The sequence below is a fragment of the Hyaena hyaena genome, unplaced genomic scaffold, assembly GCF_003009895.1.
Source record: "Hyaena hyaena isolate Hyena2069 unplaced genomic scaffold, ASM300989v1 scaffold_204, whole genome shotgun sequence".
In the NCBI taxonomy this organism is placed as follows: Eukaryota; Metazoa; Chordata; class Mammalia; order Carnivora; family Hyaenidae; genus Hyaena; species Hyaena hyaena.
In genome coordinates this window covers 2,471,674-2,499,576 of record NW_024080837.1, presented here as the reverse complement: position 1 = coordinate 2,499,576, position 27,903 = coordinate 2,471,674, and the positions used below count along the sequence as shown (strand labels likewise).

The following is a 27,903-nucleotide window of genomic DNA, read 5'->3' as shown; positions in this document are numbered from 1 at the left end:
ACATTTAATTAAAAATATATTTGATGATTGAGGCACCTGGGTGGCTCAGTCGGTCAAGTGTCTGACCTTCAGCTCAGGCCATAATTTTGTGGTTCACGAGTTCAAGCCCCACATCAGGCCCTGTGCTGACAGCTCAGAGCCTTGAGCCTACTTCAGATTCTGTGCCTCTCTCTCTCTCTCTCTCTCCTTTCCCCACTCACATTCTCTCTGTCTCTCTGAAAAATAAAATAACCATTAAAAATATATATCTATATGATGGAATAAATTTAACAACTATTATGAAATAGGCCTGTCGATCCTGTATTTTTTGTGCACACGTAAATCTGGAAGGTGCAGTCTTTCAAACCAGTCTGAAGACTTGAACATACCCAGGAAAGGACTAGCAGCTTGATTTCACACAAATGCCTCCTTGCAAAGGCCGAAGTTCCAACTAGTGTTTGTCGATACTTTCCCTGGATGAGTCAAGGCCTTTCCATGTAAAACTGAAAGCCACAGAAGTGACCAAGGTCCTGTTGTGAGACATTGTTCCTAGATTAGGCTCCATGATCCCTTCAAAGTGACAATGGCCCTTATTTTATTGCACAAATAACTCAACAAATAGCATGAACTTTAAAAATTAGATAATGTTTACATTTAGCCTGGCACCACAATTCTCTGGAAAGGTAGGGAAAGCTAATCATACCTCAAATTTTTAAGGTTTATTTTTTTTGAAAGAGAGAAAAAGAGAGCATGAGCAAGGGTGGTACAGAGTGATAGAGGTTGAGAGAGAATCCCAAGCAGGCTCCATGCTATTAATGCAGAGCCCGATACGGAGCTCTATCTTGCAAACCTTGAAATCATGACCTGAGCTGAAATCAAGAGTTGGATGCTCAACCAACAAAGCCACCCAGGTGCCCCATGCTAATCATACTTTAGAACAACACCTTACTAAATTTATACTGGAGATCCAGGAAAATTGGGTTACTTTCTTACTGATAGGACTTTCAGAATGAGGACTGCTCCAAAAAGGCCTATAGGACTAAGCCATTTTGAACTATTATGCAGAAAACCATTTATTACAGTGGATCTGTTGTTAGTTGATGATTATAATACTTTATTAAATTACTCACGTGAGGCTGGTTTAATTCACAAATTACTTAATAAATATACTGAGTGCATGCTCCCCAAATCTGATTTAACTATGACCAAAAGTTTACCCCATGCAAGCCCCAGAGACATGGTTTATTTAAAAGATTGGAAGTCAAACATAGCAGAGGACCTAAACTCCCAGTCCATGTCAGTTCATATTATGTACTCCCACTGCAATAAAATTAAAGGGACACTCCTCCTGGACTCGAAAATTTAGAATAATACATGTAACTCCTTCGTAGGAAACAATGAACAAACTAACATCACTTCTTATTCTTGTGGACTTGTAAAAGATCTCAAATAATGATGAAGGTTGTATAATTTCTCTTTTTTCTCTGTTCACCAATTTTAATAGACAATTCCTTTCTACAATGGGCACGACATTATACTGGACTTCAGAATCAAACAGACTGTTGGATATGTGGAGTTTTGCCCATATAGAGCATGTCTGGGTTACCCCAATAGGCTTCTCCTTTACAAGGCACTGCTTAGCACTCCTTATACACTTATATTTTAGATATAATACATAATCCTAACACTAACATATATTGTGATAATTCTATCACTAGACACAATGTTTCTTCTTGGCCCATGATCAGTATGACTTGGAATTTTCTGGGTCATAACCAAACTTTTTCATACCCTAAAACTATCAAGGTTTTAATTGAATTCACAAGTCCACTAGCTAATGCCCATCAAGGAATGCCTAGATTACAAAAGTCTACTTATCAATTTACCCAGGATGGTATATATACCAAATCTGGGATGAATATTTATGGCTCACACCCCTTCACTGGACAACTCAGTCAAAAAGCAATTTTACACTAGAAACAAAGAAACCATACATATGATACCTGGACAAATAGCACATGACATTTGGGATGGCTATCTCTAGAAATATGTTCTCAAATCTTCGTATTCCAGGCTACTGATTGGACAAGGTAGTGCAGAATTAGATGGCTAGCTCCAAATGGAATCCAGTGGTTATGTGGATCTAACCTAGGGCCCTGACTTCCTCCAGGATGGGTAATAGGTCATTGCCCCTTGAGTTTTGCTTGGATTCGTGGGTGTATAATCAAAACTATCACAACCCTGGCTAATCTTCAAATTTAAAACAATGATGGACACAATAAATACTTCACTGATAAGATCACTTAACGTCCATCTTTGTTCCATCAATGGGACTAAGGAATGTCATTTGGCATATGGAAGCCCTTAATAAATAAACTGTAAAAGCACTAAATGACTCACAAACAGTATTTCTTTACTCAATGCTGATATTACACTGATGTGTAAAGCAATTCTACAAAATTATATGGCCTTGCATGTTTTAACAGCTGCATAAGTAGTTACATGTGCCATTATCAAAGTGGAATGTAGTGTATATATTCCATATTTTTTAAAAGATATATTTCAGATTATCACAAAAATGGAACAAGATTGCTAAAAGATATGAATCTCCAAAGTGGCACTTTACATAATCCTTTTCTCTCCTTTAATGATTGCTTAAACTTCTGGACAAAAGGAAAATTTTAGTTGACTATCAAAGGTCTCTTTATATTAGGCTTCTTTTTCTCTAATAATATTAATCTTAATTTGTGGTCTCTTCCAGTGTCTCCCTGCCTGGTGCCTAGACTCCTTCACTTCCATAACTTCAAGCTGACACATGATCCTTTGTACTCAAGGAGATTCATATATGTTGTCTGCCTTGGACTTGACTGTCACTGCTTTCGTAACTCCTTTATATAAATTCCCCCAACTGACCAATGCTGACCCATAGGTAGGGACATCTCTACACAGAAAAAAGTACAGAAGATAAGACCTTCCACCTCAGTAGTCTTAAAGATTTAAGGGTCAAAATTGTTGGGGGGAGGGGTGGGGGGGGAAGGGAATAATGAAGAGAACAAAGGTGAAAAAAATGTAAATGAAATTAAATTTCCTTACAACTTGCACCCATTGATAAATACTTGAGACAGGAAGAATGTGACATTCCTCAAGGAACTCACATTTGCTTAATGCTAATGCTTTGCTAGAGACTAAAAGCAACAGCTTGATGATAGCCAGACCTCCAGGATCCTGTAAGTCTTCTTTAATGTACAGAAATCCGTATATGTTAAACTCCAAAATATATAATCAGTCACAGCTCACAATCACAAGTGCAGCTCTTTCTGCCCATGGGTCCTGTCCCCTGCTTTAATAAAAGCACCTTTTTGCACCAAAAATATTTCAAGAATTCTTTCTTGACTCCTGAGCTCAATGACCCTGAAAGAGGGACCATGGCTTCAAAGGGTATTCCAAACATTGGGAATTATCCCACTTAAAGTAATCAAGATAACCTTTCTGGTCCATTATATTCTTTCAAAAGCTTTAAATGCAGCAGCAAAGGAACCAAGGATGACTGATTTACAGGACGCAAACCTAAATTCACAATCTGCAAATATCACAGAGATAAAGTCATGACCTGTGAATGCCACGCAAAGAATCAACGAAAGATTCAAGAACTTTCAGAGCAGTGACATTAATGCCGTAAATTTTGGTCACATCTCTCAGTTAAGCTGAAAGTCTGATCAAAAGGAGGGAATTGTTAAAAAGAAAATCACAAGCCCAAATGGCATCACTTAAGGCCCCAAGTCAGTGTGTTGAGGGAGCATGCGGCAAGCTGAGGGCAAAGTACAGGCTAACAGAAGCCCCCGCCACCACCAGATGGGATATGAGCGATATTTCTCAGACATCTCTGGCTGCCCAAGAACAGGGAGAAGGAAAGGAAAGAAAGCAAACGGTTGCCTGATAGAGATCACAGTCACACAGGACAGGGGTCTCCTTCAGTTGACAGATAACTTAGTAAACTGCAAGAAAAAGGCAATCTTATCCATAGCCTCATCTCCACAAACCTATAGACTCTATTTCCTGGAGCCCTAATATCACCCTCATCAAGATGTAAGGGGGTTTAAGTACTTGCCATGGTGATGTGGGAAACAAAGGCAAATGAAAAAGTAAATTCCCTTACTGCCTCCAGCCCATTGACGAGTTCTTGAAACAGGCAGGGTGACCTCCGTCTTGGAGCTCAGCTACCTCGATGATGACACTTTGCTAGGGGCACAGAGGAGTCTTGGATGAACATTATCCCAACCCCCCAGGATCCTGTAAGTCTACTTTAACATATAAAATTCCTTTAGAGACTTCCTTTATCTCAACTGCCCCAAGAAACATTCTGGCAATCATACCCCAAGCTTATGACTCCCTAATATACATCTGAAGGGTCTCATGACTGAGGTTTTACTAAACAGTAATAAATGGTGTTTTCCTAACAGTAGCTAGCCTTGCTTCCAAAATACCTTAGATACTTGCTCTATCCCTGACCCCTCTCAACCTGGTGGTATATAGTCAGTTACTCATCACAACCCCAGTGCAGCTCTTTCTACCAAGGGGCCTATCCCCCTGCTTTAATAAAATCACCTTTTTGGGGCACCTGGGTGGCTCAATTGGTTAGGTGTCTGACTTCGGCTCAGGTCACAATCTCACAGTTCGTGGGTTAGGGCTCCGTGTTGGGCTCCGTGCTGACAGCTAGCTCAGAATCTGGAGGCTGTCTTCAGGTTCTGTGTCTCCCTCTCTCTCTGACCCTCCCCTGCTCATGCTGTCTCTATCTCTCTCTAAAAATAAATTAAAAACATTAAATTAAAAAAATAAAATAAAGTAAAATCACCTTTTTGTACCAAAGACGTCTTCAAGAATTCCTCCTTGGCCATTAGCTCTGGATCCTCCCATCATAACCCCAAAACCCTATCAAGTAAACCAAGACTTACTACCTAACCTAACGGAGATTGCAACACCCCAAATGTTACCCCATGTAACCTGTAACCAGTCAACATCAAATTTCCTGGTCAATCTAGACCAGGAGTAGAGTAGTATGTAGAACTTATACTCTACTTAGAGGGGCAACTTGGCTAAACAATGCATTCCTTGCTAATAAATTCCTTTCTTCTCCTTCTCCTCCTCCATTTTTTTAAAATGCCCTTTCTCTGCCTTCAAATACCTTTCTCCAGTTTAGCTCCAAGGAGCTCCTTCCACGTGTAATGGGATGCCACCAGCCTGATTCATGAATCACTTCACAAAGCCAGTTAGATCTTCAAATTGACTCAGTTGAATTTTGTTTTGTAACACTGGTAATCTGATGTAAAATGTTTCTGAGTTCTATGAGCCACTAGGGCAAATTAACGAAACTGAAGGAAGGGGTCCCCGGACCCTCCTTTGTATAGCCAGTCAGTCAGAAGCACAGGTAACAATCTGGGTTTGACGTCTAAAGTGGGGAGAGGGCAATTTTGTGGGGCCAAGCCCCTCAACTGTGGGTCCCAACACTATCTCCAGGTATAGAGATGCTACTCAGAATCGAGTTGAATTGTAGGACCTCCAGCTGGGGTTAGGCAACTGCTTACGGGTGTGGGAACCACCTCCCCCACATCAGAACTCGGTGTCAGAATTATGGGTGGTGATCAGAAATGGGACCTGAGTCAGAGTTATAATGTGTTATGTATAATAAAAGATAAGAAATCTGTCTTTGTGTTGCTACTAAATATAAAGGCCTAGATATTAATATTGTTTTTTTTTTAATTTTTTAATCTCATTTTTGAGACAGAGACAAAGCATGAGTGGGGGAGGGGCAGAAAGAGAGGGAGACCCAGAAACCGAAGCAGGCTCCAGGCTCTGGGCTGATAGCACAGAGTCCAGTGGGGGGCTCCTACTTACAGACTGTGAGATCATGACCTGAGCCGAAGTTGGATGTCCAACTGGCTGAGCCACTCAGGCACCCCATTAATATTGTTAAAAAGAAGACAGCAAACCCAAAATGGAGTCATCTATTCTAAACCCCACCGAGACTTACTACCTAACCTAATTGGCAGCTTCAGCTTCTTGCAGAAATGTGACCTTTAGCCAGACAACCTGAAATCTTCTGGATTTCAGAAATTAATTTCAGGATTACTAGAAATTAATCCTTAAGTTCCCCTTAGGAGAGCCACCTTGAAAAAAATAATGCATTGTTTGATAATAATTTTTCTTTTTCCACTCCTTCTCTGCCTTTAAAAACCTTCCCTTTCCTAAACCTCAGTAGAGTTTTTTTTCCACCCCTGGATGAAATGCTGCTGGCCTCATGAATCATTGAATAAAGCCAATTTGACCTTTAAATTTACTCCGTTGAATTTTTGTTATTTAATATTTACTGACTAGAACACTTTCAACTTTCTATGGACATGAATCTGATTGACACAGTTATTTACACTGTAAGAATATATATATTTTTGCCATAGAACTTAATAAAATGTTTATTTTTTAAATATCAGTCCTAACCATTATTCTGTGACTGAAACTGGCTCCCATAAAAAAGAAAAAATAATTTTTGCTTACCTGCGAATTATACTCTGCGGACTCAGGAATACTAGCTGAAGCCAGAAGAATAATTCTACTCTCCAAAGAAAGAATTTAGATGAGGAAGGCACTGCTCTGAGGACTGAGTCTATCAGAGGTCCTCATTTATAAGTCATGGCACATACAGTGAAAGGGGGAGGGAGACAAGGACAGAGACAACAAGTCAGAGAAATAAAAAGTGGTATTAAAAGATAAGGATCAAAACACCTTCCGGAGAGACAGCTTGCTTGTTGAGTCATGCTGAGTAGGAGCCAAGAAACACAGGATCTGGTGATTCTGCAGTCGTCAAGCTGGAGAAAGGGGGCAGAGGTCACTTACATAAGATGCACGGGGTGAAAGGTGGTGAGGAGGCTGAGGCCACCAGGTACAATGCAGTCACCAGACACCTATCTAGGAAAGAGAGGAAAGAAGCCTAGAAAAAGCCAGCACAAGACCATTAGGACAGAAGATGCCCATGTCCCGCATCAAAGAGTCCGGGGCACTGGTACAATCTTAGGATCTGAATGTCATAGCCCTTGGAGAGAAAATCCAGACACGATGGGAGCAGAGGTCAAGGGTGTCGCCTGCTGTCCAGAATATCTCCAGCCTCCTACAACCGGGTTGAATGAAATGGAAGGGAAATACACATCTGGGAAAAATCTAGGCTAACAACTGTCATCTTCTGGGTGACTAACATGTCCCCAACCCAGAGTGATCCTCAACCACTCCCGCATGAACCAGAAAGCTCCCTGCTCTCCTGTGTATTTCTTCCCAGTGTTAATCAGTGACTGGCTGGAAAAAAGAGCTTAGGGTGCCAGGAGACAGTGGGGGAAAGGTGACAGGGAGGCCCTTTCTAAGGAAGCTCCCAGGGAGCTCCCAGGGTAGCACAGGCTGCAACAAATCTATGAATCCAGGGAGCTTAATCAGGAATGGATACGTTTTAGCATGGAATAATTCCAGAAGGAAACAGGGTGTGGTCTGAAGGAGATCATTTTTTTCTTTTTTATTTCTGTCCTAAGGATCTTATTTCCATGCAAATAGAATTTAAGAGTATAACAAACAGATAATAGAAGAATTTTAATCAGTTAAAAAGTTATTCATAATTACTTTACAAGATGCCCTTGTTTTTTTAACTTCCTAAATCTTAATCAACTAGGATCAAAAGCCCTCTGCATATTTAATGTGCCCCCTGTGTATTTACACATGATAGAAAAACATTTGCATACATTAGAGTAGGGAGTTTTCTAAGTCCCCCTCCATTTAACTGTAGGGTCCACTACCCATACCTATACTTACATATACTTACATTGCATCTACATGGCTCACACATGCAGCTCACACATAAATGAGTTTGTGCTATATCAGACACAGAAAATGTAAAACATGTACAACCCATCCAACGTTTTTTAAATTTTAAGTTTGTTGTTTTGGCCAGTTTGTGACATCTCTTCTAAACAGACATGATGCTTTTGTTTTCTCTCTCCCTTTCTTTGCCAGGGTAATCCTAAAAGTCTGCCAGAGGGAGCGGATCCTTATCCCCTTCCTTATCCTTATCATCTCCCCAGTCCTTGCCCTAAGCGCGGAGGGTCCTTCTCGAACACTCTTCTGTTATGGAGGGCCATAACTAAGACAAGCAAAGAGGTTCCTCAGACGGCCATCTCATAAAACCCGATCAAAGAAAGCAAAGGATTAACTCCATGCAGAGCTTTGGTTTCCAGCTCAGAGACCTCCTCTGACAACATCACTCTAAAATAGTAACAGGCACATGGGATGTGATGTCAGAAGACCCATGTGTCAGATCTAGAGGTCAAATAGTAGAGAGATTTGGGTGAAAGTGCAGCAAATAAACTATTGCGCAGGGGGTTAAAAAAGATGAGTATAAAAAAATTCTTTTAACTCATGAAACACTACCATTATTACTATCATTACTGCTGTCACTATAACAAGTTCTCAAAATATCCCCATGAAATAAGCTGTAGGTGCATTGTTTAATGTGTTTACCTCGGGCCTTCCACACCTTCCACACCATCGTCACAATCAATATCTTTATTTTTCCATAACCCTACTGTTACCTTGGACCTGAGCATCACCTTTACGTAGAAAAAGTGAACCCCAAGTTCTCTGTCACCACCTAAAGACGTCTAGAACCACAACCTCTCTCCATATTAAAGCTTCCCATGTCTTTAAAATTCTGCCTACATAATGTGAACCGCACACTGCAACAGTGTGTCATAATGTCAAAGATTTTCATTATGCCTGTCTACCCCATCTGTTCAAAGAAATGGATCATCCTGAATTCCTCCTACCTCATAGTGTCTTTCAGGAGCAAGTTGGCTTCCAATGAGAATGATCTGTGGGAAAACATAACATGTTGTAAAGGCACCACTGAGGGAGAATTCTTCAAACTGGGTGCAAGCTGACCCCATGGGGTCCCCACAAGTTCTCAGGTCAGTGGTTTGACACTTCAGTAACGTGCATGTCTGGGTAGGCAAAGGGGAGATAAGTAGTCAGAGATCCTGGAAATATTTTCTCCGTGAAAGACACGATCTCAAGGACTAGAGGAAGATCTGTTAAGTTGCATCTGTCAGGGAAGAAGAATTTCCTGTCGCCTTCAAGGTCCTTCTAGCCAGACTGAGAACTGAATGGGCATGAGACAGATTAACAGGAGAAAGTCAACTTTAAAATGTGTGTATGGGAATCCATACAGACATGGAAATTCCAAAAACAGGCCAAATGAGGTGTTCATATCATTTGGGAGTGAGGAGAAGGGCATACGGGTCTGGGACTTCAAAGGGAAGGAATGCAATTCATAGAAAGATGAGAAAGAATAACCATTTGGTAAACAAATGTTTGCTGGACCTCTTAGAAACCATGGGACATGGAGGCCTTGGATCAAACAGGGCTTGTGAGGTACCCCCCTGTCTGCCACTCCTAGTTCATGTCCTGACATTGTTGTCTATGCTGGTAGTTGTCTTCCTGAAGCAGATCCTAGATCTAAATTCTTATAAACAATGGTGGGGGAGGTAAAGAGTTTTTTTCTGACTCTTCTGGTTTCTGATTGCTTTTTAAGTCACAATAATCTTCATGCCCAAATGGCTCCTTTTGGGGTAGCCTGCCTTTATCCCCTACATCTCTTAAGCAGTCTTTTCAAACTGGAGGTCATATACTATTAGTGAATTCTAAAATCAGTTCAATAGGTCAGGACTAACTCTCTCTCTCTCTTTAATAAAGTGAAATGCAATAAATCAGACTTTAAAAGTCAGACTGCCATTGCTCATAATTATGGCTGTTTCTAATTCGAACTGAATTAATAAATAAAATATTTGTTTAAATTTTAATCAAGCATCTGCATTGCACTGCATCATTATGTGAACTGAACTTCTGATAATGGACTCCTGTTGAAGACAGTTTGGAAAGCTATGTTCTAAAGTAACCTGACACAGAATGAGAATGCATGGAAGTTACAGTCTTTTCAAATCCAGCTGGCTGAGAACCAGTCAAGCTGCTTTATGTTTTACCTTGCACCCAAGAAAAGAAATCCTGTTCTTGCTAAGACTAAATAAATAAAGTGTTCTGGGGGGAAATGTCAGTGATAAATGTAATGTGCTACCAAGTAACTGAATCCAGCATAATTTTTAAAGAAATGCAATAATGATATAGAAGAAAAACATAAACAATCCACTCTAACCTATGTCAGTAGTTTTTACCTGTACATTGACCTTCTACTGTGTACAGTCCATCAAAAGCACCTAGTGCATACACCTCATCTGTTCGTTTCTCAGACATCTTGTAAGTTAAGTGACAACACAGGTCTTTCTGGCAAACTGTGTAATTTCCTGTTTCTCTTAACCTCAATGAAAGTGAACTCATCAAAATAAATCATCCCTGGAAAAGCTGACTGTTCAGACAAGAATGGCTTGACACTTCTGGCATAAGCACTCCAATCAGCAGCTGCAGGATAGGTGGGTTCACTTCAAGGCCCGGACTTCAGTTCTGACAGCATCAGCAGGCCACTCTGTTTCCACATCATAGTGATACACTTTTACCACTTCTGGCACATAGATTCCACTCCCTTTGGGGACACAAGGTAACACAAACATTGGTTGCAAATTTTGCATGGTCACAAATTCATAGAATCATTCCCCGAAGAAATTAGATATGGCCTTAGGAAAGCATAAGCACTTTCAGGATAGTTAAGGAGATAGCTTGTTAGCCTGGCATAGTTCCAGTATGACTCCGTGTCCTCCATAAGGTTCTGCTTGCCCTGAAATTATCAGCTGGCTTGGGTGACATCTCTTTCTTACTTAAACTACCTCTTTTTTAGCCAACTTAACAACAACTAGAAAATTCCCCAAACACAAATAATAATTTTAGTTCTCTGTTGGCCTATGTAATTTATTTGTGTTTAAGTTTCTTCACCGAGATCAACGAATAACCAAGAAGCCAAGAGGGGAGCTTATATCCCTTGAACATGGATGCAATGAAGGAAAAACTCTAAAGACCTCATTAAATCTAAAATGATTTTTGTCACCTTAAGCACAAAGATTTATTTCACTATTTTTTTCTTTCTGCTCCAGTTATTTCTTTTCTTTTTTTTTTTTTTAATTTTTTGAATAGTTTATTGTCAAGTTGGTTTCCATATAACACCCAGTGCTCATCCCCACAAGTGTCCTCCTCCATGCCCATCTCCCCCCTCAGGCTTCCCCCACGCCATCAGCCCTCAGTTTGTTCTCGGCATTCAAGAGTATCTCATGGTTTGCCTCCCTCCCTCTCTCCCACTATTTTTCCCCTTCTTCTCCTCCATGGTCCTCCGTTAGGTTCCTCCTAATCTTCCTATATGTGCAATCATATGGTATTTGTCCTTCTCTGCCTGACTTATTTTGCTCAGCATAACACCCTCAAGTTACATCCGTGTTGCTACACGTGGCCAGATTTCATTCTTTCTCATTGCCATGTAGTATTCCATTGTGTAGATAAACCACATCTTCTTGATCCATTCGTCAGCTGATGGACACTTAGGCTCTTTCCATGTTTTGGCTATTGTTGAGAGTGCTGCTGTGAACATTGGGGTGCATGTGCCCCTATGCATCAGCACTCCTGTATCCCTTGCGTAAATTCCCAGCAGTGCTATTGCTGGGACATAGGGGACTTCTATGGTTAATTTTTTGAGGAATCTCCACATTGTTTTCCAGAGGGGCTGCACCAGTTTACATTCCCACCAACAGTGTAGGAAGGTGCCCATTTCTCCACATCCTCACCAGCATCTATAGTCTCTTGATTTGTTCATTTTAGCCACTCTGACTGGCGTGAGGTGGTATCTCAGTGTGGTTTTGATTTGTATTTCCCTGATGAGGAAGGATGCTGAGCATCATTTCATGTGTCTGTTGGCCATCTGGATGTCCTCTTTGGAGAAGTGTCTGTTCATATCTTCTGCCCATTTCTTCACTGGGTTATTTGTTTTTTGGGTGTGGAGTTTGATGAGTTCCTTATAGATTTTGGATACTAGCCTTTTATCTGATATGTCATTTGCAACTATCTTTTCCCATTCTGTTGGTTGCCTATTAGTTTTATGGATTGTTTCCGTTTCCATGCAGAAGCTTTTAATCTTGATGAGGTCCCAATAGTTCACTTTTACTCTTGATTCCCTTGCCTTTGGGGATGTGTCAAGTAAGAAATTGCTGCGGCTGAAGTCAAGGAGGTTTCCAGCTTTCTCCTTAGGGTTTTCATGGTTTCCTGTCTCATATTCATATCCTTTATCCATTTTGAGTTTATTTTGTGTATGGTGTGAGAAAGTGATCTTGTTTCATTCTTCTGAATGTTGCTGTCTAGTTCTTCCAGCACCATCTGTTAAAGAGGCTGTCTTTTTTTCCATTGGATACTCTTTCCTGCTTTGTCAAAGATTAGTTGGCTGTACACTCTTGGGTCCAAAAACTGTCTTGATGATGACATCTTTGTAGTAGAGGCTAAAGTCTGGGATGGTGATGCCTCCTATTTTGGTTTTCTTCTTCAATATTACTTTGACCATCGGGGTCTTTTCTGATTCCATACAAATTTTAGGATAGTTCTAGTTTTGAGGAGAATGCTGTGCAATTTTGATTGGAATTGCATTGAATGTGTAGATTGCTTTGGGTAGTAATGACATTTTAACTATATTTATTCTTCTGAACCATGAGCATGGAATGCTTTTCCATTTCTTTGTGTCTTCTTCAATTTCCTTCATAAGTTTTCTATAGTTTTCATCATACAGATCTCTATGTCTTTGGTTAGGTTTATTCCTAGGAATTTATGGCTTTTTGTGCAATTGTAAATGGGATCCGTTTCTTGATTTCTCTTTCTGTTGCTTCATTGTTGGGGTATAAAAAAGCAACCGATTTCTGTACATTGATTTTGTATCCTGCAGCTTTGCTGAACTCATATATTAGCTCTAGTAGGCTTTTGGTGGAGTCTGTTGGATTTTCTATGTAGAGTATCATGTCCCATCTCTGAAAAGTGAAAGTCTGACTTCTTCTTTGCCAATTCTGATGCCTTTTATTTCCTTTTGTTGTCTGATGGCTGATGCTAGGACTTCCAGCACTGTGTTAAACAACAGTGGTGAGAGTGGACATCCCTGTCGTGTTCCTGATCTCAGGGGGAAAGCTCTCAGTTTTTCCCCGTTGAGGATGATGTTAGCTGAAGTCTTTTCATAGATGGCTTTGATGATGTTTAAGTAAGTTCTTCTATCCTGACTTTCTCGACGGTCTTTATTAAGAAGGGATGCTGTATTTTGTCAAATGCTTTTTCTGCATTTATCGACAGGATCGTATGGTTTTTATCTTTCCTTTGGTTAATGTGATGTATCACCTTGATTGATTTGCAAATACTGAACCAGCCTTGTAACCCAGGAATGAATCCCACTTGATCTTGGTGGATAATTCTTTTTATGTGCTTTTGGATTTGATTTGCAAGTATCTTGTTGAGGATTTTTGCATCCGTATTCATCAAGGATATTGGCCTGTAGTTCTCTTTTTTTGCTGGATCTCTGTCTGGCTTGGGAATCAGAATGATGCTGGCTTCATAAAATGAGTCCGGGAGTTTTCCTTCGATTTCTATTTTTTGGAATAGCTTGAGAAGAATTGGTATTAATCCTGTTTTAAATGTCTGGTAGAATTCCCCAAGGAAGCCATCAGGTCCAGGGCTCTTATTTGTTGGGAGATTTTTAATAACTGATTCTATTTCTTCACTAGTTATGGGTCTCTTCAGGTTTTCTATCTCTTCCCGTGTGAATTTTGGTAGTGAGTGTGTGTTTAGGAATTTGTCCATTTCTTCTAAGTTGTCCAATTTGTTGGCATATAATTTTTCATAGTATTCCCTGATAATTGCTTGTATTTCTCAGGATTGGTTGTAGTAGGTCCATTTTCACTCATGATTTTGTCTATTTTAGTGCTCTTTCTTTTCTTTTTGAGAAGCCTGGCTAGAGGTTTGTCAATTTTGTTTATTTTTTCAAAAAACCGACTCTTGGTTTCATTGATCTCCTCAATTGTTTCTTTGGTCTCTATGTTGTTTATTTCTGCTCTGATTTTTACTATTTCTCTTCTTCTACTGGGTTTGGGGTGCTTTTGTTGCTCTGCCTCTAGTTCCTTTAGGAGCCGTTAGATTTTTCACTTGTGCTTTTTCTAATCTCTTGAAATAGGCCTGGAGTGCAATGTACTTTCCTCTTAGGACTGCCTTTGCCACATTCCATAGATTTTGAATTGTTGTGTTTTCATTTTCATTTGTTTCCATATACTTTTTAATTTCTTCTCTAATTGCCTGATTGGCCCATTCATTCTTCAGTAGGGTATTCTTTAACCTCCACGTTTTTGGAGGTTTTCCAGACTTCTTCCTGTGATTGATTTCAGGTTTCAAAGGACTGTGATCTGACAGTGTGCATGGTATGATCTCAATCCTTTTATATTTATTGAGGGCTGCTTTATGTCCCAGTATGTGATCTTTCTTGGAGAATGTTCCATGCACACTTGATAAGAAAGTGAATTCCTTGGCCTCAGGATGTAGAGTTCTTAATATATCTGTCATATCCATTTGGTCCAATGTGTCATTCAAGTCCATTGTTTCTTTAGTGATTTTCTGTCTTGTTGATCTATCCATTGCTGTAAGTTGAGTTTTAAAGTCCCCTGCTTTTATCACATTCTTATCTATAAGATTGTTTCTGTTTGTGATTAATTTTTTTAAATATTTAGGTGCTCCCATATTCGGTGTGTAGACATTTATAATTGTTAGTTCTTCCTGATGGATAGACCCTATAATTATTATATAATGCCCTTCTTCATCCCTTGTTACTGTCTTTAATTTAAAGTCCAGTTTGTCTGATATAAGTATAGCTACCCCAGCTTTCTTTCAACTTCCAGTAACATGATAGATATTTCTCCATCCCCTTACTTTTAATCTGAAGGTATCTTCCAGTGTAAAATGCGTTTCTTGTAGAAAGCAAATAGATGGGTTTTGTTTTTTTATCCATTCTGCTACCCTGTGTCTTTTGATTGGAGCATTCAGCCCCTTTACATTCAGTGTTATTATTGAAATCTATGGGTTTAGAGTCATTGTGTCCTTTGTGGGATTCATACTTGTGGTGGTGTCTCTGGTATCTTGCGTTCCTTGCAACATTTCCCTCAGAGAGTCCCCCTCAGGATTTCTTGTAGGGCTGGTTTAGTGGTGACAAATTTTTTCAATTTTTGTTTCTTTGGAAAGACTTTTATCTCTCCTTCTATTCTGAATGACAGGCTTGCTGGATAGAGGATTCCTGGTTGCATATTTTTTTCTGTTCATCACATTGAAGATCTCCTGCCATTCTTTTCTGGTCTGCCACGTTTCATTAGATAGGTCTGTCACCACTCTGATAGGTTTCCCTTTGTATGTTAGGGCCCTTTTATCCCTAGCTTCTTTCAAAATTCTCTCTTTGTCCTTATATTTTGCCAGTTTCACTATGATATGTCATGAAGAAGATCGATTCAAATTATGTCTGAGGGGAGTTCTTTGTGCCTCTTAAATTTCAACATCTACTTCCCTCCCCAGGTTTGGGAAGTTTTCTGCTATAATTTGTTCCAGGACTCCTTCAGCACCTTTCCCTGTCTCTTCCTCTTCTGGAATTCCTATGATACGGATATTGTTCCATTTAACTGTACCACTGAGCTCTCAGACTCTTCATGTTCCTGGATTAGTTTATCTCTTTTTCTCAGTTTCTTCTTTTTCTATAATAGTGTCTTCTAAATCACTTATTATCCTTTCTGCCTCTTCAATCCGTGCATTGGACGCCTCCAATTTATTATGTATCTCATTTATCGCATTTTTTAATTCATCATAACTATTTTTAAGCTCCGTATTGTTTGTAGCCATAGTTTCTCTATGTTCTCCATGCTTTTTTTCAAGCCCGGTGATTAATTTTATGATTATTGTTCTAAATTCTTGTCCAGTTAGGTTGCTTATATCTGTTTTAAGGAGTTCTTTAGCTGTCATTTCTTCCTGGATTTTCTTTGGAGGAGAGTTCTTCCGTTTCATCATATTGGTTAGCTTTCTATCTCTTGTTAATTTTAAAAGCTTGTTGTACACTCTGCCCTTGCGAGTTCTGCTGTATTAGAGAGGGATTTTTGACTGTTCAGGGCCTGTCTGTTCAGGAAGTGTTCTTTGGATGGTGTCTCTTCGTTTCTCTTGTTGAGCATTTGGTTATTTTGTTTCCCTACTGGCAGTGGTATTTGGGACTCTCCACCATGTGTACTTTGGCTTGTTTCTTGAGGCAGCCCTGGAAAAAGAAAACAGACAACCACAGAGGGAACAAAGGTACACAAATGCAGAGAGAAAAGCAATAAACACGCAAACCCAGGCTCAGGTAAAAACAGCAACAACAAAACAGGTATCTGGAGGGGATGGGCGTGGTTTGGGGTTGGCAGGTCTTGTCTCCACTGTGCCTGCTGGCCACTGCCTGAGGCCCTGCCTTGGTGGTTGTGCAGAGACGAATGTCGTGCCAGTCCCTTCTCAACCAAGTGTTGCAAATCACTTCTTCGGGTCTGATCTCCATTTGCTGCGGATGTAGCCAGGGTGGGCTGAGCTCTATGCTCCATGCCCCGCCTCGTTTCCAGGTCCCAGTCTGCGGGCTTTGTTATACCGCCCTGAAAGGTCCGAAGGTCACTGCTTCCCTGTTGCCGGGGTGTTGAGTGGGGGGTGGGGGAAGTGTCGCAGCCTCAGATCCGCCGGGTCAAGCAGCGATACAACCCAAGTGAGTTTGCCGAACGTAGCAACTTCAGGCCCGCCGAGTCTGGGATGCCGCAGCGCCCCACGCCGCCGCTTCAGCGGGCTGCAGGCCCCACCGCCGCAGGCCTTGCCTCCACTTCCCCAGGCCGCCGCCCTGGATGGTGCTGGGCGCGCACTGCAGTTTTTCCTGGCGCCTTCTGGGACTGGGGCACCTAGTTTAAAGTCAGCACCCCAGCCAGAGCTAAAAAAAAAAAAAAACAACACTTTTTCCAAGCTGAGGTTTTTTTCTCTTCTCCAGGGACGGTTCTATGAGCAACCTCAGTTTTTCTTTCCTTTCCCCTGGACTCGCAGCAGCTCACCACCACTCGCTGGTTTATCACTCACCGCAGCTGCACTCAAGCCGGGTTCCCCCCCCTCCCTCCGTATCTCTGGGTCCCATCCCGCTTTTATCTTCCGCAGTTTGCACTCACGCACTTATGAGGTTTCCCTCCCAGTGTACTCTGTCTCTTTCTCTTCCGAAACTCCTGTGGCTCAGTGTCCCATGACTTCAGGCCTTCTCTGTTTCAGAAATGGGTGCAGGCGAAAGGTACGGAGCTTTCTACTTCTCCACCATCTTGCCCCCGCCCCCCAGATTTATTTCACTATTAATGATGGAAAAGTTGCTTAGATCTGGCTTTTTTTGTTTGTTCATTCATTTGTTTGTTTGTTTATGTGACTTGGCTTCTCTTTAACTCCAATGTTCCCTCATGTGAAATTGAGATAATAGTGTTTACCTCCTTCAGTACTCATAGGGATAATGGTCCTTAAAACATGTCAGTATAGAAATCCATGCTATTATTAATTTTGTGACATTAAAGTTAATAAAAGAATTATTAAAGAAAAGTGTGGCTTGAAAGTCAATGAAAACTTCCTAAGATTGTCACGGCCACTCGCTGCAGGACACGTGCGAGTTACCTGTGCATGTTATGTGCATGCTGGTGTTGTGGGTGTTTGCAGCAAGCAGGTTGACCCTCATGGATCTGGCCCACGCAGAGTGGAAAGGAACAGCTGACAGAAGGGGCAGCGTGTTGTACCGTGCCACTGGGTAGAGAACGCTGTCCACTTGAAACTCATCCATCACCACCGCAGCCGGATCGTGAGAAAAAATATCAAAGCAAGTGAAAAGGCCAAACTTCCCGAAAGACGTCTCAAAAGTCACAAATTCTGAATCCTTGGGGAAATAAAATTGAATTTTGGGTGCAAAAAGATTGTACTGTTAACAAAAACCAAATAAGGGGGAAATTCATAAGAAAACTACCAAGCAGAGGTGTTTCATATCCATAAAAATTTTTCCCATCCATGTTGATGTGCATATTTAAAACTCTTACACATAAATTTGTGTAAATCACACCCAATATACCACTGCCTAGAAGTTTTATTACTATGATGTTAATCAGAAAATTTCACCCTTCCACAACTAATGAATGAAATCATATCTATAAATGATATTTAAAAGGTGAATATTTGTCTTAGCATCACAGGTTGAAAATTTGAATCTTGTAAATTTCAGATTTTTATCACTGTATTCTTTCGATACTGACAACACTGCCAGTATGAGGTCTAACACATGTTAATAAAATTAACTTTGTTATATCTCCCTTTGATACTGCTAGGTTTATGTAAGTGAAGTACATTTAATGTGAATTTAGGCAATGTAATAGCTAAAACTTGTTCATCAGTAAGCCCATGGTAATTTTTTTCCAGCTTTATTGTTGCTCCAAAATCCACTTTGCCTCGGTCAAGAGTACTTGCTCCGCTCCTATGTACCATTAGGCTTGATGTGTATACGTGTGTGGTCTGGCTATCCCCCCTCCCCTTGAGTGAGGATTGCTCCCTCCTCCACCCTACACTCTGATGGCAGCCTGTCCTTTGTCCCACAGGGATCAGCTCAGGGAAGGCACGTAGCCTAACTGGAGTCAAGGCAGTATGAGGCTTATGCAGGTTTACTAGGAGTAAACAATTATATTCTTCCTCTGGATTTTGCTGCTAAAAAATGTGAGCACTATGTGGCCTCTAAAACCACAGCCCAAGTAAAAGCCGTAACAAAGGTGAAGAGAGCTAGAGGAATGGCTGACGTCTTTTAAGCCTCTGGACTACATCTGAAACTAGACCTACCCTTCCCATGATTGATAGTTTTTCAGATACATAAGGAAATTCTGTGGTGCTTTTAAAGTAAATTTCATCTGGGGGTTTCTAATGTTGCAATCAAAAAAGCCCTAAAGGAGGGTGCCTGGCGGGCTCAGTTGGTAGAGCATGTGACTCTTGATTGCAGGGTCATGAGTTCAAGCCCCACGCAGGGTATAGAGCTTACTTACATTTAGGGAAGGGAAGGACAGGGAAGGGAAAGGAAGGGAAGGGAAGGGAAGGGAAGGGAAGGGAAGGGAAGAGTCCTAATAGAATGAATGACTAAATCTTAGTCATGTTATGAATGTTGATTAAGTGAGCCAAAAAACTAACCTGGTATTAAATCATGGATGAAAGAGCATTTCTCCTTCTTTCTCAGAGACTATTAACACCTTTGTGAGACTGTTATCACATTCAGTATTCTGCCAAATTCTATTTTATGATTAGTTCAAACTTAGACCCTTGTATGAAGCCAAAGTAAATGAAACCCTCTTTTCAACTAAAGTATAATAATTAAGAAAGGAATTCATAACAATTTTCTTAGCCATGTTCAACAAAAGAGTGTACACACATACCACAAACAAACAAAAGAAGAAATTCTTACCTTCTGGTAATTTGCCACCAGCCTACCCTCAGAATCAAACACTGCATCAGTGTTGTACTGGTAACAACCATTGGGGAGACACTGAGGGTCACTGGCATTGCATGGCTTCTGTCCCCAATATTTGCCACAACGTAAATGGACTTGTCCTTGGCCATGCAGCTGAGCCTTGTTGCACAGGGGTGTAGCCAAACCTGATTTAATAGATCTTGCCTTAAAGTTACTGTATTTTAGTGATTTCTAATCTTCCAGAATGATACTTTATTTGCCTGTTAGTTAGAACACAAGCTCTAGGTTAAGAATCAAATCAGAAAACGTCTAACATTTCACATGCAACATAATCTTCATCTTTATGAAAGCTAACATGTTTTATTTTGTTTATCTTTATTGAAGTATAATTGACATACAATATTACGTAAGTTTTAGGTGTACAGCATAATGATTCGACAGTTCCATATGCGGTGCTGTGCTCACCACCAGTGAGCTACCATCTGTCACCATACAATACCATGACAATACCATTGACTATATTCCCTATGCCGTGCCTTTCATTCCGTGACTAATTCGTTCCATAACTGGAATCCTGTACCTCCCACTCCCCTTGCCCATCTTGCCCATCCCCCAACCTCCCCTGAAGGCTAACCTATTTTAATGTGCCAGATTCTCAATTGCAGTGTGAGACTGAAGCACTGGAAAGATGGTGGAGGAAGAGGAGAAGGAAGAGAGGGAAAGCTTTCTCTTATAAAGTGCTTCCAGGCAGGCAAATGATGGGCTTGAAATTTAACACACTCTTCTAATGGGGAGAACCTTTTCTAGAATTCTAGCCATAGTCTTACTAGGAAGCAGTAATTAGTCGGTCCTATGTCAATCAACTTCTATAGAGAACAAATGCAGCATTATGTACTTACAATATTTTGGGAAGAAGGGAAGGGAAGAAGGAAGGGAGGGAGGAGGAAAGGAAGAGAGAGAGGGAGGAAGGAAGGAGAGGGAGAGAAGGAGGGAGGGAGAGAGAGTAAGGAAGGGAAGGAAAGAAGGAAGGAAGGAAGAAAGGAAGAAAGAAAGAGAGGAAGGGAGGGATGCAGGAAGGGAGGGAGGGAGGAAAGGAAGGAGAAAGAAAAGAAAAAAAGAACAAACGAATGACAGAAAGAAAGAAAGAAAGAAAGAAAGAACGAACGAAAGAACGAACAGACGGACTTCACTATATTGGCTCGGTTTCCTTATCTGTCATTATAACATAACTGCTTCTCTCTTGCCCTGAGATTTAGACTATGAAATTGCTTTTCAAAGCCAAGTCCATCTACACTGGAGACATTAACCCAGAAATAAAAGGGATTGAAGTGATAAAATAGGTGGAATAATAGGTGGCTTCAAATCTTTGAAAGGCTCTAATCTGAAGGAGGGGAGTCATATATATACAACAACAATATTATAAAATAATAAAGGCAGTACAAAGACTAAAGTTAAGAGAAACAGACATGCAGAAAAGAACAATTTTTACAACCAGAACATTCTGTCAAAGGAGTGGATTCACTGGTCATTGGTGATTTCAAATACACTACGGTGCATCCAGGAGCTCTGAGTCTACTCAGTGATGGGGGCTGAGATGGAAACGGCTGGATTTGATTTCCTGTTGTGCTAATTACCAATATGATATCACAAGCCTCCTTTTTCACCTGATATGAAAAATGGAAATAGTTATAAATTGAAGGAGATAATATGTATATGTACCAGGTACCTGGAACCAAGTAGATGTTCCATAAAGAAATAATGGCCATTATGGACTTTCGAACTACAGGAGGACAACCCATGAAACTGATGGATTTACTGCTTCTAGAAGCCATTTGGGTTCTCTCCATCATCTCTCACCCTCTCTACAGTTGATCAGTTGACTTAACCTTTGAAGAGAAAGGACAGATTTATGACTATTGTTTCAGACCTTTTCTTTTGTTTTTCTTGTTTTTTTTTTGCTCTCGGGAAAAATAGGACAACGTTTTTACCATTGATATTCATTAAAACCTTAAATAAAACTATCACGGATTTTCTTTTCCTTTTTCTCTTTTCTTTTTCTAAGTAATTAGGGCATTTTGCTATCTTCTATTAGTTCCTCATGGGTACAGCTCAAAGGAGTATGAGACACGTCAGTATTCCAAGTGATAGTATTTAAATACACGAGGTTTACCATGTGGCTCTCTATTATCTCGTTTAGGTATAAATATGACTAGGGAAAAAAATGGTAGCATTAAAAGCATGTTTTATTTTTATTTATTTTTATTATTTTTAAAAAATTTTTTCATGTTAATTCATTTTTGAGAGAGAGAGAGACAAATAGAATGTGAGAAGGGAAGGGGCAGAAAGAGAGACACAGAAACTGAAGCAGACTCTGGGCTCTGAGCCATCAGCACAGAGCCTGATGCAGGGCTCAAACTCACAAACCGGGAGATCAGGAGCCAAAGTCAGATGCTTACCTGACTGAGCCACCTAGGCGCCCTGGGGTGGCTTTTTCTTTAAACCAATATTACCATTATATTAAATATTGGATTTCTCCTTTTGTAAGTCAAAGCTGAAAGCTTACCATTTGAATAAATGTCTGCAACCCTCATTAATATTGAAATTTCACCAGTCACCCACCTCCCCAACTTAAAATAATTCATCTGAGATTAATTCTCAGGCTTCAGGAGCTCTTTCCCCTAGGAAAGTCAGTATTATCAGCCCAGGCAAATAGAGTGAATGTTAGTATCAGCGTCTTGGATTGTTGCAAATAATGAGTCCTTCCTGCTCTGGAAAAAAACCTCATGATCAAAGTAAACATTGGGTTAATGTTAACGTTGTTATTATAAACATAGACGATGCAACACTCAGAGATTATTTTTCAAAGTTGAAACTCATGGGGCAAGACTGCTCACACAGTAGAGCTCTTATGCTGCAGCATCGGACTTGACTCCCCATTCACTTCCAGATGTCAAAGTTATTAAAGACATTCGTTTTCTTGTACAATGGATATAGTTCAGAACAGATGCATGCAAATTTAAAGTCAGCAAATGAAATTACTTTTTAATGCATAGATTTTTGCCTTTTAAAGGAAATACATATAAACCATTTTAAAAAGTCAACACACCTAAAATAATTTCACAAATATGTCTTATATTTTATACAGATTTTCCCTAAGAAAGTTATGCTTAAACGGGGCAACTGGTGACTCAATTGGTTAAACGTCTCAGGTCATGATCTCCTGGTTCATGAGTTCAAGCCCCGAGACAGGCTCTGTGCTGACAGCTCAGCCTGCTTTGGATTCCGGATCTCCCTCTTTCTCTGCCCCTCCCCACCTCGTGCTCTGTATCTCTGTCTCCCAAAAATGAAATAAACATTAGAAAGTTACACTTAAACTATAGCTATTAATAATTGCTTAATTTTCTCAAAAACAAGAAAACAAAGATGTTCGGATCCAGTTCTCTTTGTGAAAAAATAAAAAGGGAATAGAGACGGCTAACATTGGAGGCAGCACAATGGTGTTTAGATTCTACGTGTATCATTTCACTTGACATTCTCATCTACTGTGTACAGGAAGTAGGACAGGAAATTTTATTATCTCAGTTTCATGGATAAAGAAACAGAGATGCGAAGCATTTAGGTGCCACACATCACACAGCTAGGAGGTGGCACATTGTGGTCTTGGTGACAATATTTCCTTTTTCAAGTTCTGTGGGATTTCCACCTCCCACACTCACCACAGGGCAAATGAGAGCGATATCAGAGCTCTTTGGAAACCTAAGTTCATTTCTCTTTTTACCATTGCTGCAAAGGAGGCAAATATTCATGGATGAATTTACTTTACTTGGGAACAGAAGTCCTAGCTATTACAGCTTTTTCACTTTGTTGAAACCCAATGGAGCATATTTATTATAAAAACTGTATATACACAGGCCATTCATTAAAGAAAGGCACAATAAATAACCAACCAATGAAACGCCCAGAGTTCGAGAGACCCCAAAAACAGACCACCAGAGACCAGAGTCAAAGCCAATCAGCAAGGGTTGTTTATTTGCAGGTTCGAACCCGGACCTCCGCACACTCGTCGCCGGTGACGCCGAGAGGCCCTGAAAAAAGCCTTTGCAGCCTTTTTATAGACAGGAGTAAACAAGTCGTGGGGAGGGACAGGGGATCTCTATGGTTACAGGTTTGTCATTGGTTGATATTTAAATATGAACATATACCATATTTGATTGGTTCCCGCCATCAGGTTTTTTGGCGGGATCCAATTATAACATTTAGGATACCTTTGAATTCAGCCAATCATAGAGCGAGTCTAGGGTCTTGTTCAGCGACTAACAGGTTAACTTCTCTCTCCCTAGGCCCTTCCTTCAGTAAGGCGGAGGGTGGCTGCTGGCCTTTCCTGATTGAGTGTTGCCAGGGTAGTGTGGTGGAGTGATGTGGTGGGCAGTTTCTTCGGCCTTGGGCAGTGTGCAGCTGCCTGATAGTTCCGGGGAGGCTGAAACTCAAGCCTTAAGCAATGGTACAGAAGCGGAAGGAGCTAGTTAGGTTTTAGTTTCCCGTAGTGCAAGCACTTGTACAGAAGCAGAAAAGCTGGTTGAGTTTTTGGTTTAGTTTGTCTAGGCCCCTCACTCCAAGGAGCCGGCACCGATGCAAATACAAAAGGGTCTTTATTACAAGCTTGAGCAGGGGCTCACCCAGCCTGCTGGTGTCATGGCAGCAAGGTGAAGCCAAGAACAATAGCGAACAGGGTTTTTAAGGAGTAAGGGATGAGGGTGTTACAGTACATGTAGCATCATCATATAAGCACCAGTTACAATTACAGCTTCGACCATTCAGTGTCTGTGAGGTGTTCATTACTTTTGGTGGGACCCAATCATGACTTTTGAGAATCTTTGAAAATGACCAGTTGTGAGGTGAGTTTAAAGGGCCCACATGGGGTTCAGACAAGCAGTGAGAAATTGGCTAGTTTGTATCTGCAGTTTCCAGCCTTGACTCAGACCATAGGAATGTTTCTATTTTTTCTTTTTGATTAGCTGAACTGAGGGCGGTCTGAGGATGGCTTTAGCCTTGAACAGTCTGAGGCTTTTCCTGGGACTGGGACTGGGGCTACGTGCAGCCCGAGGTTTCTCTTAATGGAGGACTTAATTTTTGGCTCTTCACCAAGAATCATCATCTAAAGCCGTGCCAGATGGCACACATTATGAAGAGGCTTGTGGGTCCAGGGCCATAAACTGATTGCCAGAAAAGAATACTAGTCAAGGTTAATGAATTTGCTATTTGTATTTTTACAATATCACAACTTTTTGTCCAACAATCAAAGGTTAATGACATTATCTCTGGGGATCTGTACATGGAATCCAGTTCACCTTAGGGTCTGGAATATCTTCCAGATAGAGGTAAATGGTCTCTCTTGTGAAAACCGAGCCATAAATTCTGTCTTCTGGGGTAACAATGATATATGCACCCTGGTCGAAACAAGTATGAGCAAAATAGTCTTTCATAAATTCCAAATGCCCATACTCTTTCCAACTTTCAAATTTCCTTTACACTATCCCAGCCAGCGAAAGAAAGGATAATATTTTCCATGGCTGTCAGTTGAACTGCGTTCTCCAAAACATCTATGTTCCTATTCATCAGGACAAAGTCTTCTTCTTTTGGAACTGGACTTCTTGTCCTGTTTGGTAAAATGACAGCATGTTTATACACTGCGGCGATGAAAGTGTCCAGTGCACCGACACATGGGACAAAGATGGCAAATATTGCCACGTATTTTGGAAAAGAGGATGTAATCATCATTAGAATTTAGTGGTCTTTGATAAATTCAGATTCTCATATCTGATATCACTGAAGACACTTTTATAGTAAAGCCCTGTTTCTCAGAAAAACATTACACAACACATTAAGAAGGAATGTTGTGCAATAAAACTGACAGCCAGAAGTACAAAATCACATTGACTCAAGTGTGCAATGTCCTTGTTGACACTGGTTCAGAGGTTTATTCAACTCAAAAAGTGAAATTAGTAAGCGATCAGATGAGTTCATCCCAATCCACAAAACACTGGCTGTTAAACTTTTTAAAAATTTATTTATTAACTTTAAGAGAGAGATAATATGCATGAGTGTGGAAAGGGAAAGAGAGAGAGAGAGAGAGAATGGGTCTCAAGCAAGCTTCGCTCTGTCAGCACAGAGCCTGATGCGGGGCTTGAACTCATGAACTGTGAGATCATGACCTGAGCAGAAGTCTGATGCTTGACCAACTGAGCCACCCAGGCGTCCCTGTTGAACTCTTTTTTTTAAATAAAATATATTTTCCTGGTAGCTCAACGTTTCCAATAATAGGGCCAATACTCAACTCTTCTAGAAGGCACCCAGCATAATAGCAATTTGCTAAGAACTTATGTATGTGTCTGTAACAGACGCAGAACAGAGTGTAAGACAAGGTTTAGTTTCAACAGAGCTCACAAAATGCCAAGGGAGAATAGATATACATGCTTATGATTGCGTTCATAACCAGTGGCCCTCAATTTTTGCATTATAAAAGGATTTCATCAGGAAGCACAGTTGCTGGTTTCCCTGGGAAAGGCTGTAAAATAGTCTGAAAAGTAGGAGCTTTATCTGACCACTTTATAAAACACAGCTTATAACATGGTCAGTAAGTTAGTGAATGCCCAGTGACTTGAGTCTCTGGACCTCTCCAGAATCGGCTAATGCTGTAGAGTTCATGTGCTGAAAACCAAGAAGCTAGGCTTCAGGTCATACAATTTCTTCATATTTATAGCCCTGCCCATTAAAATTTTTTTTAATTTTTTAATGTTTATTTATCTTTGAGAGAGAGACAGAGCACAACCGAGGTAGGAGCAGAGAGAGGAGATGCACAATCCGGAGCTGGCTCCAGGCTCCGGGCTGTCAGCACAGAACCTGACACAAGATTTGAACCCACGAACCGTGACATAATGACCTGAACCAAAGTTGGACACCCAACCAACTAAGCCACCCAGGGACCCCTAAATTTTTTTTTAATGTTTATTTATTTTTGAGAGAGAGAGAGACAGAGTGTGAGTGGGGGAGGGTCAGAGAGAAAGGGAGACACATATTCAAAGCAGGCTCCAGGCTCTGAGCTCTCAGCACAGAGCCCAGCACAGGACTTGAACTCGTGAACTGTGAGATCATGACCTGAGCCAAAGTTGGACGCTCAACTGACTGAGGCATCCAGGCACCCAAATCTGTCCATTTTTTTTTTTTTTAATGAAATCCTCTTCCCTAAGTACTTGTACTGGTACATTATCCAAAATCTCATTTTCAGGAAACGATTTCCTTGTGCCTCTAAAAAGCTAATTATTTTTAAAATATTAGGTATAGGTATTATCTATTTAACAGGATTTCAGACAATTTCCTCTCCCTTTGCTCCCACATCTAATTCATTGTAAAGTTTCTTTTAAACATTTCTTCCTGTCCTGGGGCACCTGAGTGTCTCAGTCAGTTGAGAATCGGACTTCGAATCAGGTCATGATCTCAGGGTCAGTGAGTTCGAGCTCCTCATTGGGCTGTATGCTTACAGCTCAGAGTCTGGAGCCTGCTTCAGATTCTGTGTCTCCCTCTCTCTCTAACCCTCCCCCATTCATCCTCTGTCTGTCTCTCTCTCAAAAATAAATCAACATTAATAAATAAACAAATAAAATAAACGTCTCTTCCCATCCTAATTGTTTATGCTAAACCAGATTCTGCTTTTTAACTGATCTTCCTACCTCCCAAAGTTGTTCATTTGACATGTAGCCACCAGATGAATTTTCTCTGAAGTCCAGATCCTATTACATTACTTAAATTCCAAAAAAGTCAGGGATTTTCCATTTTTTAAAACATTAATTCTCCAAATGTGGTCCATGCTCCATGAGGGGTAAGCAAGTTGATTTTGCAAGATATGCAGGTAAATACTTTTAATAGTTACAGATTCACTATCATGTTTATTAGATATTTTATGACTCATAAACGTATGGATAGAAGAGTTTAGGATGAGGCAACATAAAAGATGTCCATTAATCTTAAAAGATTACCAAGTAAGTAATAAATGGTATATGCTTAATACAAAAGTCATAAAGATAATGGCATAATGACATGATTTCCTGAAAATTGGGAAAAGCTGACATTGTTCAAGTTCTCCTACAACCTGGATTTCTCTCTACAGCTACCTTTATGAATTCTTTATTCAGTAAAGTTGAATCATTCCCTGATCTCTGAACACTCCATGCACTACTCTACCTAGATGATTCTCTGCCCAATTCTCCCTGAAATGTCCTGGCTCACTGTCTAAGTTCTAACCCTGTGTAGAGTTCTCTCAAACCTACCCCTGGTTCTAAGCAATATTGCTGAACCATCCGAGCACATTTCTCTTGTCCTGGTGA

At 40.5% G+C, this 27,903-nt stretch overlaps 1 protein-coding gene and 1 pseudogene across 6 annotated transcripts in view; both read right to left on the bottom strand.

Annotated features, from left to right (window-relative positions):
- Positions 1 to 6,647, bottom strand: part of VNN1 (vanin 1) — a 66,284-nt gene extending 59,637 nt beyond the window's left edge. For 2 of the 6 annotated variants that reach the window (XR_005530192.1, XM_039242038.1), the window contains exon 1: positions 6,529 to 6,647. The gene's annotated coding sequence lies outside the window, so the exon portion shown is untranslated. The remainder of the gene's footprint in view (positions 1 to 6,528) is intronic. The other 4 variants (XM_039242034.1, XM_039242035.1, XM_039242037.1 and 1 more) reach the window with 3 other exon arrangements.
- A 1,166-nt stretch (positions 6,648 to 7,813) lies between these two features.
- On the bottom strand, positions 7,814 to 25,297 carry LOC120238355 (annotated as a pseudogene).
- Positions 25,298 to 27,903: the final 2,606 nt, after the last annotated feature.